Source organism: Haemaphysalis longicornis, unplaced genomic scaffold, assembly GCF_048455015.1.
Source record: "Haemaphysalis longicornis isolate Haplotype H1 unplaced genomic scaffold, Haemaphysalis longicornis Haplotype H1 scaffold_10, whole genome shotgun sequence".
In the NCBI taxonomy this organism is placed as follows: domain Eukaryota; kingdom Metazoa; phylum Arthropoda; class Arachnida; order Ixodida; family Ixodidae; genus Haemaphysalis; species Haemaphysalis longicornis.
Genome location: NW_027526204.1, coordinates 4681869 through 4695058, shown reverse-complemented (window position 1 = coordinate 4695058; position 13190 = coordinate 4681869). Strand labels below are relative to the sequence as shown.

The window sequence follows — 13190 nt, the reverse complement described above, 5'->3', positions numbered from 1 at the left end:
ATGGAAAAAAAGGAGTCTAGCTTGCCGTCTGGTGGACGGTACAGCACAGTAAATACACTTATTTCAAAGTCCGGCGTAATAGTCGAGAATGTGCTATTTTCTGCTGGAACAACAGTGTTCAGAATCTGTAAGGATACGCCTCCCCAGATCTGTTAAGTGTAAAATGCGTGTAGCCGTTTAAAACAAAACAACCAGAGTCATCGGGATACCAGGTCTCCGTGAGCGTAATGACATGGAAGGGAAACCTGAATGTGTCGAAAAGTAATTTCAGCTCGTCTGTCTTATGATTATTTGAGCGACAATTTAAATGAACGAGCCTGAGTGTGCTTCACAGCTTCACAGCTACCCATTTTTGTTTTGTTTTTGCCTCCTGTTCAGTTTTGCCATATTGCGTTCTAGGTCATTTTCAATAGATCTGATGCACTGCCGATTTTCAATGCGTTGCTTTTCTCTGACTTGCGAGCATATGTGTTACCGTTGCGAACCCACACGAATTTCCAGCCAGCTTCTCGCTTCTTTGCGATAGCTTGTCCGAGCGAACGCTTGCAATCTGGGCACAGATGCTCATTAATGAAGATGGGTGCAGTATGACTTAGCCCAAGTTCTTCGCATGTCAGCTTCTTTTTCTTTGCGGCCTCAAGAACTGCATTACGTTTACGTCGGTGAATGAACTGAACGATATTTTTACTCGCTTGGGACCGGCACACGATGGCATACATCGACGTCGCAGGGTGAAATTGGCTCTTCAATGCAGTTTCCTAGCTGGGTTAGGATATCAAACAGGTTTTCTTAATTAATCGATTAATTGGTTGATTAATTAATGGTTAATTAATTAATTTGTCAGTGAATAACGCATCGTTTGCTTCAGGGCAAGCGCTGGGGGCACCACAAAATCTATTGTATAAAACAAACTTGTGTTTTCTCTGTATGAAAGGCCAACTGCACTCAATATTTTCTTTGACAAAATTTGATCCAAATAAGCACTATAAGCTCTAAAAATAACCTTGGCGAAATCCTAAGCTTCGTGGGCGCACAGCGCACTAGGTACCGCCGTTCAAAGTAGCTCCCTGCTGACGACGTTTGCCCCTGGCGGAGAGTCGCCGAAACAAGTTCCCAGCGGCCTATGACGGGAGGTTGGGGAAACCTGTCCCGTGGAGCTCGCGCTTCTCCACCGACTTGCACGGCGCTCCGCCGGGCGCAGGGACGCGTTCGCCCGGGGTTTCTCTGCTACACCGCCGCGCTGTACCGCCGTCGCCATCACATGTTTTAAACTAACCGCATACGTAGCAATATCCGCCTTTTTTTAGTACAATAAAAAAGGTTAGAAGCTGTAAGGTCCACTTATGAGATTAGCGGCCAGGCTCCGGGGCTGCGCGTGGGAAGCCGCCGCCCTGTCTGACGACGTAGCACTGCCAACACTGTAGAGCAGTCGACGCTAATTCGTCACGGCGCGCACGGGAGACGGATCGTCTGGTCCACCGCATACCTTAAGGATAATCCCCCATTGAGAAAGCAAACAGCGCCGCCAGATTCCCGGAACGTCTGCTCGACGCGCGGAGGTGGTGGGATTACCGGCGTCTCCATTGTTGTCGCGCCCTGGTCAGCATGACGCACTGTCGCCGTCTTTCGCTTTCACCCCGCGGGGTCGCCCGAACTTGCTCGTCTGCGAGCGTGCCGTTGATCCGGAGATAGCGGCGCCTCAATGAATATTCCGTGGCGTGCTGAGTGACAGCTGTCTACATGAATTCGGGCACTCCCATACGCGTGTTCGAACGCTACAGGGGCGTTCCCGAGAGAGGGTGATCTCGAGGTTTTATAAGGCCGAACTTGGCCGTTGGAAATCGTTCTTGTCTGAGCGCTGAGCTGGCAGTTCCCGGCGGGACAAGGAGTCTCGACCGTTAACGCTAGGTTGGGGTTTAGGAGTCCCCTAGTCGAGGTTAAGATCGCGTCGGAGGTTTAGGGTGCAGCGCCGCACCGGGCAACTAGACGGATCTTGTGGCGAGACAGAGTCTCGGCCGTTGTTTCTCGAGCGGTTTGTGTACGCTCCGAGAATAGGAGAGTTAGACGAAGTTGTGGAGCTCGAGTGATTTGTGCGCACTCGGAGCTAGCGTCTAGCTGAAGTTTGCAGTTTTTCCTTTATCGTTCATGTACCCAGTTTTCCCAAACCCTTCGTTTTATTTAATCAACCTCAACGCCTCGAGTTCGTCAATTCGACCGCTGTCTCCAAGAACTTCAACACCATCGCCCAGCCAGCCGCCTGCCAAATCAACCGGAGCCCGGGCGATTGGGTTCCTGGTCGACACCGGACTTCGGGGAAACGGATCATTACTGAAGCCAACAAACTATACGCGCGCTTGCGAACGTTGTGGAGCTAGCAGAACTCTTTTTACTTGGGAATAATATTTCTACTAAAAAAAAAAATAGCGCGACACGCACACTTGCCTACTTGGCTTCGACCGTGGTCGAGTGGAATGGAGGCGCATTTACTCAGAAGAGTGGCGTGTGCATAGGGTCCGGAGTGACCCCTGTTCTCAGTAATATTTTTTCTGGGAAGAGTGGATCGGCCTCTGAAAGAGAAGCTTGAGGGGCTTGTTGCGAGTTGTGAAAGTGTTCCGGTATGGACGATTTCCTTGTGGTGGTGGACAGGTCCCCTTGCAGAGTGTGCCCTGATGTACTGAATTAAGGTTTTCAAGGAGTGTGCTCAGGGTCTACGATTTACCTTTGAATTGCCTAGAGATCGAGTGGTGAAGCAAGGCATTGCCCTTTCCTGCCTGAAGTCTGCCATATCCAAATCCTGCAGTCATTCAACGGCCACCAGCGTCTTAGAGCAGGTTCTCTATAGCTTCTCTATAGAGAAGCTAACAAAATCTGGGTACCCTGACCATATAATTTCCAGGGCCACTGAAAAGCTGTTAAAGTGGGTAAAGTCTGACAAGGACGCCGAAATACCAAAAGAAAAACCCCAAAACTTCGGCGTGGTGCCCTATGTTCGTAAGATGTCTCACGGAATAAAAAAAAAAGTGGCACGACGGTATGACGTGAACGTAGTGTTTTCGGCTCCGAATAAGTTGGGTAAGGTCTGTCCCAGAGTGAACAAAAAGGCAAGAAACCGTCAGGGGACATGTGGCATTAATCACCAAAAATTAGTTCGTACCGTGTGCTACAGGGGTCGTTTACTCGATACCACTTGACTGTGGGAAAGCATACGAGATGGAACGGTGTTTAAATGTGAGGCTTAAAGAACATTAACTATTCAAAAGAAAAAAAGACGTCACCTGAGCCACTTGTCTTCCCATTGCCACTCATGCATTCCTGATTGTGTCCCTGTGTTTGAACGCACAGCCATCTTATTCCGACATAAGAACCAGCAAACACGAGAAATTGTAGAAAGGTGGTTCCATCATTAAAGGTGGTTCCGATTGCATCAGTCGTCCGTATATCGCCCTGCTTAGTCGAGAAGTTGCATATTTAGATGCGCATTGAGCGCGATTTCGCGTGCCTCTACTGGGCATGCGTGTTGGGGGTGGGAGTGGGGGTGGGTCTTAAAGGGGCCCTGAAAGGCGTTTTGAGCACACTAAATTGACTAGCGCAATCGTTAGATTGGGTCGTCAACATGATCTGTGCCAAGTATTACTCTTTTACGCGCAGCGGAAAGCTCACACTTTTGTTGCAAAGTTTGTCGCTTTTTTCTCACCGTTTCCTTCGTGTTTTTGGACGCCGCCATCTTCACATGTCTACATCATCAATTCCCAGATGTTCGTCATGAGCTAGACATCCTGCTATTGGGCGGCTTTTTCACGCACTTCCGGCAAAGAGATGAGTCGTCTGCTCAGCGTCGGCTCGCCGGCTGATCTGCCAGCGGAGTGCCGGAGTGCTTGGACATTTTACGACAAACGAAACAAGTGTAAACAAACTCTTAACCGTTTGTATTGAATGCAACACGGCCATAACACGACATGAATATTCTCTTACCTGAGTACGTTCAATAAAGAAAGCGTTGAAGTCCCGTGGCACTTCTTTCGTGCAATCGCAAAGAACGCCCTGAGCCGAATGCCCGGGTTTGCCGCATACAGTTTATTCAACTTCCAAACAATCCAGAGATGCGTTTCGAACGAACACAACGTCACAACATGCGTTGCAAGTCCGAACCACGATTGACAGACGATGGATTGCCTCCTCCTGACCCTCGTAAATTCGGCACTCACCTCGCGCGCGGTTTGCGGGGACGAACAGCAAGTAACTTAACTCTGGCGCACAAGCCGAGATGGCTTTTAGCCACGCACACTGCACATACCCCATGCGAGGTTGAGAAGTACGCCTCTTGAGAAAGATAATCCAGACCATGGGAAGCACTATCCACCCGCAGAAGCACAACGTCGCATTTCATCGCGAAACAAAGGCGTCCACAACACACACACCATCCCCTCCTGTAATGTCAAACGCATCTCGCACTTCCAAATGGGAGTGAGTAGTATGCCTGCAGTGCCCATATGCCACGAGGTGGGGCCCCAAGCTGAACCGAGATCACGCAACCGTAACTGACTTCTAGAGTGGTTTGTGCCTTGTTGCCAGGGCAACCGATGTTTGATATTGTCAAAGAAATGGTGCTCGCTCCAGCGCTTTAAGAAAGCTCAGAGCCGCGGCGGAGCATGTTTTGCCAACGTTGCCGCTCTCCACCACGCGTCGCCCCAAGCTGAACTGGCGTTTTGTGCACGGGTTCTGTATAGGTTTAAAATGTCTTTTTCACATGCCGCCGGCAGGAATTACCACCGCCACAAAATAAGACCCCGCACCAGCGGGGCCACATCTGATACGGCGCTTTTTGGATAAACAGTGCGCAGTGCATGAGGGGTATGAGGGACCGAGCGCACGGTTCTCCCCGAGCGGCTGCGAGTTCGCCGCCGATTAAAGTCACGTGCTGCCCTTCAGCAACGCACACCGCGAAAGGGCAAGGCCAGGCCGCTGCACAAATGCGTCCAGATTTTTCGTTCGCTTTTCCAGCCTTGATCGGAGTGAGGGATTCAAGATGTCAACAAAGCTTGCCCGTAGCAGACGGCGGTATGAGCAGCGCGATAGCGGAAGTACGTCACCGCCGAGGAGCGCAGCATCATGGGAGGGAAGGCTCTCTCGCCGTCAACAGCGGAGAGTAAGTTGAAAGGAGGAGGAAACGCGGCGCGACGATAATGCGCGGTTTTTGATTTACGATTTCTCAGCTAATACTCATCGCTTCAACAAAATTCTTGCGGGAGGAGATTGCTAATACATTGCTTTATTTGGTTACATGTACATCCACGCATCGGCGGAAGGTATTTCAGGACCCCTTTAACTCGTGTGTGATGCGGTTATCTTTGCTGTTTTTCGCCATTCATTCGCCTCAAAGTTTGTTTTGTGGTTTTGTTGTTACGTTTTTCTTCTGTACGTGCGGCTGAGTGCTCCGAGAACTGTGACGCATTGGGGGCGTGACGATTGGGCGCTTGGGCATTTAAGGCTTTGAAGTGTGCAATAATAAACTAGTCTGCGCTTGTGCTGCCCTCATGTGTTCTTTCCCCGTTAATTTACACGCAGTTTCTTTTTTGTGATGCAAATGCAGGTGGCTGTTCCAGGACAGGTCATAATCAAAAAGTACGCCGAAGTCGGTTATCGAAGCGTTGATTCGATGAGACGACGACTCGCTGGCTCGTTGGCACATAGCCGACGACGGTCTATTCCAAGTAAACTCAAAATGTACAATATGTGTACACTTTATTTACACTATGTATTTACAACTCGTGGCTCGTGATCGCAAACAAGAGGTCGGGCAAGGCCCGCATCGAGCGGGGCTCGTCGCTCCTCTCCTCTCCTCAAAACATCAAACTCTTCGATTTTACCACTAAAGCCCCGCCCACAAACGGGACGTCACAACTTGAGAGTGAGGATGGCTCATTCATTAGCCCACACTAGGCCACTAATTGGCCACCGTGGCAAACAACAGCTAGGTGAGTTCAAAATAGTCACGTGACCCACCTCTCTCACTCTCATACAGAAACCCAAAGGCATTTCGCAAAACACAAATATAACAGAAATGAAAACCAACCACTAAAAGCAGACCTAATGACGGGAATCATCTCTCGGGCCGCACGTCTTATACCGTGCGCGCCTATGTTTGGGCTCCGCGCCGCCAGAATTCCTTTCCTTTGTGAACACGTGGAGCGGCTAACAAAGCCTGGTCGCCTAACCCATTCACGCACACCAGCCGCCGCGTCGCCAGTTTCAGACGCGTGACGAACGGAAACTTCGACCAGCAACTTTGAGCAGTGCAACTGTCACAGACATAACGTCTGGTGACCTCGCTTTGACCCCTTGACCGACCTTCCGCTCCCGACCGGTTCAAGGATTCTCGCAAGAAAATCATTCTCTAAAAGCTTACATATTTCAGCTATAGGGAGGCGAAGCTAAAGTTTGCCGGGCGAGGGCAGCGCTGCACTCTCCCCGCCGCGGGAGTACGCAGGGGCTGCCGCCGCTTTGGCACGTGCTTTTTTCGCTGCGCGCGTGCTGCATTTTTCGCGCTAGGAAGAGGGCTGGGAAAAATTTTCTTTTGACTTATGAAACCATACGCGTCAGCACGTGTCCAGCAAGTTCGGTTTAAACGTAGAGTAGTTACTGAGTTCATTTTTGTCGACGTTTGTCTTGTCGTCTGCTACAGACCCGCCGCTCGACCGGCAGACTGCCCCGACGATTTTAAAGGCCAACTGCACTCAAAATTTCGACCGCGCGAAATCACTGTTCCTGCATAGTATGACTAAAAAGACCGTGATGTACGAAGTATGACGCCTAAAATGTGCGTAATTACGCCGCAAGCGACCAGCAAAAATCGACGATTTTGAAAACGAAACTCTGCAAAACGCGGCCATTACGGGCAGGCGGAAGTGACGTATCAGCCGTCAGCGCGAGCGGCCAGACCATGGAGGAAAGAAAAGGTTAGGAGAGGCCCTGACGTCACATTTGTGAAGCCGAGTCCCGCCATGACTTGAGCCCACTGTGCCCAGCACTCTATCCCATCATCCTTTGCTGCCTCCTGTTTGATTTGACTAACATGGCGTCGCCCAGCCCTCCCGCTTCGAAGCGAAAAGAGCTTCGTCGCTAATTCCTCGGTGCGATGTCATGTTCTAAGCTGTTGTCTTCGCCTTCAATTTGCCCATTCTAACCCTCACCCAAAGTTTCAATCGAAAAACGGCCTTCGTTTTTGAGATAGAAAGCGTTTGTCGTCGTCATAGCAACATGCTCGCGGGGTGGCGAACGCAGACAACGGGAGCATTGTTTGGGGTCGTACAGCACTGCGGTCTTTGCGCGCTATGTCACAGCAGCGATAAATTTCACTTTACTTCACAACGAAGAAACACAAACTGAGCAAAGAACGAACTGTGGCTCTCGCCATCGCTGAGCGAAGGGGATTTTCCCGGCAGGTCGCCAACGGCCATGGAGGAAGAAAAAGTTAGGAGACGGCATGACGTCACCCAGCTAGCCTTCGCAAGCCCACCGCCGTTGAAGCCGCTCCCTCCGCCGTTCCCTTTCTCAAGCCGCCGGAGTCGGCCCACCACGTGACCTCCATGGTCGGCCTCCATGGTCGTCACTAAATAAGCTACGAAGCCTTTATTTAGTGACGCTAGGTCTGAAGATGTCCGTGACGCCGGTCACTACGCAGTGATAATGGACGAGACGACAGATTTATCCGTCAAGGAGCAGCTAGGTGTCCATTTTCTTTCGTGTTGTAAACCAAAGTTTTGAGGTGCAGGAACTGTTCTGCGGTTTCTTTCACACAACAGACACGAAAGCAGCAATACTGCTGAAAATACTCAAGGACATTCTCCATAGGTTTAACGTACCCATTGAAAAGTGTCGCGGACAGTGCTATGACGGCGCGGCAAACATGAGAGGGCAGCACAGTGGGCTGCAAGCTCTCACACGAGAGGAGGAGCCTAGAGCTATATATGTGCACTGTCTCGCCCATGTTTTAAACCTTGTTTTGAACGACGTGATGCAAAAAGTTGACAGATGCCGTGACATTATGAGTGTGGTAACGGAGCTGATAGGTTTTGTCACAGATTGGTTCAAAAGATTTCAGGAAGAGGAAGAAAGCGTCAGTTTGGTAAAGTTTTGCCCCACCAGGTGGACTCTTAAAGCTTCTTCCCTAAGTTCTGTTTCGAAGAACTACAGGCCGCTAATCTTATTTTTGCAAGAAGTAACGCAGTGAGAGCAGCGCAAAGGCTTCTGGGCTCGCGAAGGCGCTTTAAAGTTTCAGTCTTACTTCATGCTCAAGTTAATGGAACTAGTATTCTCACGCTTAGAAACGGTGAGTTCCGCTGAAGCTAAAAGGATGATTAAGGCTGCTTGGGAAAGCTTTAGTGAACTCCGTCATAGCTTTTCCCGCTTTTGGGCTGAGAGCCTGGCCGAAGCTAGTGAACTCGGGATTGAAGAGCCATCGATCCCAGCTTCAAAAAAAAAAAAAAAACACGCCGCTACGACGATGGATCTGGAGGTCATGTGTTTCACTATACTGAAGACCTGTAGCGTCAGTTGTACTACAACGTAGTGGACACGGTGCTTTCTTCCTTAGATGGCCGTTATCCCGCCGATACGTGGCAGCAGATCATCAATATTAAGCAGTTCCTCGCTGGAAGGGCCGACGCCGCATACGTTTCCCAGTTTTACGGCTCAGATTTTCAAACTGAGCGCCTAAAGCTGCACCGAGACATGCTGCTTGACATTGCAAGGCAGCGCAATGAACACTTGAAGACGTTGTTCAGATGTTCAGAGGGGAAAAAGGAGAGCACCTGAGAGGGTTGCTTCCTGAAATAGCCACGCTAGTCAAAATTGCACTGAGTGTGCCAGTCACGTAGTGCACGTCAGAGCGATCGTTCTCATGCCTCCGCCGAGTCAAAACATATTTGAGGTCGACAATGGGCCAGACAAGGCTCATGTTGCTCTTCTCCATGGGCACAAAGAGCTTAGCCGAAAGATAAACCTAGGTCTCACTGCTGACGAATTTATCTGCAGATCGGCTGTACGCAAAAATACATTTCTGTCTTTGAATGAGTAACCTGCGTACAGGACACCATTCCATGGAAGCATTTGTAAAATATCATGTATGTGCGTTTCCTTTTTGTATAAAACACTCCGATTCGTGATTTTATTTGTTGTGTTTGCACTTATACATGACTCCATATACTTTGTGTGTGTGTGTGGGGAGGGGGGGGTATGTATGCTTTAGGTGTGATTTTTCTAGATATTTTATTTCATTCATGCTTTTGTAGATATTCCATTTTTTGTTTATTGCACTATAGCCCCTAATGTCTTGTTTACAAAAAAATAAATGATGACACCATGTACCAGTTTTCTCAATTTTTTGTACTACCGTTTCAGCGAACATGTAGAACTTTCTGAGTTCACTCGGGGCACCGTCACACTCTCACGACAGATTGGAAAATTGTACGCCTATGTAGTGTGTGCTACGCCAATTCAGCAGTAGCCACGATCGGCAAAGCCCGCGGGAAAAGGGGATGGAGAGAGCTAGAAGTTTAAAAATAAAAATAAAATAAAAATTATATGTATATATATTGTCACGAAGACAAGGACGACGCAGTTGTCTTGCAGGAGAAACAAGTTTATTGGAGCGAACTTGTGCTCCCCTAACAACTAAAAATAATACAGAGGCGGCGAAGCAGCGGTCAACAAAGTGACTTGCGTCAGCGAGCGTCGCAGAATCGAATGCCCCGGCGTCTGCTCTGCAGGCTTTTTATCTTTCGGCGCGCGTGGTTCTGGAACCGTCGATTCGCATCGAGAACATTGTAGATGCAAGAAGATTATTCCGGGATGTTCACGTTAGATCGGAATGCTCTCCCTATCTGAACAGATAACACATGCGGCACAGAAAGAAAGAATGGAACACGCGCTTCCCTTGGCACGGAGATAACACAGACCGGCGCAGCCGGGCGGTAAAAGCAAAACACAAATAAACAAACCCAATGCATGGTACGCGGCATTACCCCCCCCTCTAAGAGTGCATCGACCCGATGCTAACATAAGCGACAGTCCGAAAATGAAAATAAAAGTTCGTCATCGTTCGTAGAAAGGTTTTAAGCGAACCACGTGGACGACTTCGGGCCGCGTACGTCGTCGTGATGTGCCGGAGTCACCATCGGGGATCACTTCGTAGGTAAGTTGGCCAACACGTCGCAGAATCTGGTAGGGTCCGAAATACCGTCGCAGAAGTTTCTCGCTCAGTCCGCGTCGTCGGATGGGAGTCTCGGCGTCGGAGGTTGTAGCGGCCCGCATCCACCAGCTAGCTGCTGGTCCGTTATACGAACTCGAGCGAGCTGGCGGGCCTCCTCCGCACGTTGAAGATATCCGTGGACGTCGGCGTTGAGGTCATCGTCTTCTACGTGCGGAAGCATGGCGTCGAGCATCGTAGTCGGCCTTCTACCGTAGACAAGCTCGAACGGCGTCAGCTGCGTCGTCTCCTGGATAGCCGTGTTGTACGCAAACGTGACATACGGGAGCACTTCGTCCCAAGTCTTATGTTCAACGTCAACGTACATTGACAGCATATCTGCGATTGTCTTGTTCAGACGTTCTGTTAGTCCGTTCGTTTGGGGGTGGTACGCCGTCGTTCTTCGGTGATCCGTGTTGCTGTAGCGTAATACTCCTTGCATCAGCTCCGCAGTAAATGCCGTTCCACGGTCTGTGATTAGGACTTCCGGGGCTCCATGTCGCAGCACAACTTGGCTTATAAAGAACTTTGCCACTTCTTGTGCAGTCCCCCTCGGAAGAGCGGCGGTCTCTGCGTAGCGCGTCATGTAGTCTGTCGCTACGACAATCCACTTGTTCTGTGATCGTGACGTAGGGAACGGGCCTAAAAGGTCCATTCCAATCTGTTGAAATGGTCTCGATGGGACGGCGATCGGTTGCAGAAGTCCGGCGGGTCTTGTCGGCGGCGTTTTTCGTCGCTGGCAGTCACGGCAGCTCCGGACGTAGTGGGTGACGTCAGAGGTAAGGCCGGGCCAGTAGTACCTCGCCTTGATTTTTCCAATAGTGCGGGCCGTGCCCAGATGTCCGGAAGACGGGTCGTCGTGGCACGCTTCCAAAATTTCGTCACGAAGGTCCGCGGGGATGACGAGAAGGTAATTCGCTCTTGTTCCGGGGCTGAAATCCTTCTTCACAAGGACGGAGTTTCTCAGGCTGAATGCTGGTAAGCTGCGTTTGAAGGTCCTAGGAACGGCAACGTTGCATCCCTCGAGGTACTCGATTATGACGCGTAAGTCGGGGTCGGCACGCTGCTGGGCGGCTAGGTCGCTCTCCGTCACGATCCCGAAGAACGCGCTGTCTTCATCAGAGTCTTGTGGTGGTGGGTCGACGGGGGCGCGGGACAGGCAGTCGGCGTCGGAGTGTTTCCTGCCGGATTTATAAACGACTGTAACGTCGAACTCCTGCAGGCGCAAGCTCCACCGCCCAAGACGGCCAGAGGGGTCCTTCAAATTGGCGAGCCAACACAGCGCATGGTGGTCTGTTACAACCTTGAATGGCCTTCCATACACGTAAGGGCGAAATTTTGAAATCGCCCATATAATAGCCAGGCACTCTTTCTCAGAGGCAGAATAGTTTTTCTCCTCCTTCGACAGACCACGGCTGGCATAGGCGATTACCCTTTCGCAGCCGCTTTGCTTTTGGACAAGGACGGCACCCAAGCCTATATCACTGGCGTCCGTGTGCATTTCCGTTTCGGCATTTTCGTCGAAATGAGCGAGCACGGGCGGGCTTTGCAGGCGTTTTTGCAGCTCGCCGAATGCTATTTCTTGGTCGTTTTCCCAGCTGAAAGGGGTGCTATCTTTCGTCAAGCGCGTGAGCGGCTCTGCAATTCGTGCGAAGTTTGCGACGAAGCGCCGGTAGTATGCGCACAGCCCGAGAAATCTTCGCACGCCCTTCTTGTCTTTCGGCCTTGGGAAGTTCGCAATGGCTGAAGTTTTTGCCGGGTCAGGTAGGACTCCCGCGGCGTTGACGACGTGGCCCAAGAACTTGAGTTCCCCGTATGCGAAACGGCACTTTTCAGGCTTCAGCGTCAACCCCGACGTACGAATGGCCTCGAGTACAGACTCCAACTTGCAAGGTGTTCGTCGAAAGTCCGGGCGAATACCACTACGTCGTCGAGGTATACGAGGCAGGTGTGCCACTTAAGGCCAGCTAGCACAGTGTCCATGACTCTTTGAAACGTCGCTGGTGCTGTGCACAGCCCAAACGGCATCACCTTGAACTCGTATAGGCCGTCTGGGGTTATAAATGCAGTCTTCTCTCGGTCTCTCTCGTCCACTTCAATTTGCCAGTAGCCGGTCTTCAGGTCCATCGATGAGAAGTACTTCGCGTGGCAGAGGTGGTCGAGGGCGTCGTCGATTCGGGGGAGGGGGTACACGTCCTTTTTCGTGATTTTGTTCAGTCGCCGGTAGTCAACGCAAAACCTTAATGTGCCGTCTTTTTTCTTTACGAGTACGACGGGCGCAGCCCAGGGGCTTTTCGATGGCTGTATAATGTCGTCGCTGAGCATGTCGTCGACTTGAGTCCGGATGGCTTCCCGCTCATGTGAAGAGACGCGGTACGGTGACTGTCGGGTAGGTCGGGCTCCGTCTTCGATTATTATTCGGTGCTTCGCTAGAGGGGTCTGACGTAGTTTTGCGCTCGACGAAAAACATTCGCTATAGCGACGCAGCAAAGCCAATAATTTTTTCCGTTGTTCTTGCGGTAGCGCCGGATTCACGTCGAATGGCTGCGGGAGCTTGAAGGTTTCTACGGGTGTGCGGTCAAAGTCGGCGACCGCGATCACATCACTTGCTTCTTGCGTTTCTTCGAGGAACGCAATTGCAGCTCCCTTGTTTAAATGCTGGTACTCTTCGGTGAAATTAGTGACCAAAACGTGAGATTGGCGTTGCTTAAAGTGCGCAATGCCTCTTGCGACGGAGACACCGCGGTCGAGAAGTAACCTTCGATCACTCTCTACGATAGCGTCGATGTCAGAAGCAGCATCCTCACAGTAGACGGCGATCATCAAGCTTGCGCGGGGTGGCAGGGTGATGTGATCGTCGGCGATCCTGACAGCAGCACGGTGATCGGGGTTCGGCTGCGGCGTCGTGGAGTGATCGGAGGAAAATGTTATCGACTTGGTCTGC

General features: G+C 50.8%; 1 pseudogene; it reads left to right on the top strand.

Moving 5' to 3' along the window:
- LOC144158086 (zinc finger MYM-type protein 1-like) lies at positions 1–8999 on the top strand (annotated as a pseudogene).
- The last annotated feature ends 4191 nt before the right edge of the window (positions 9000–13190 follow it).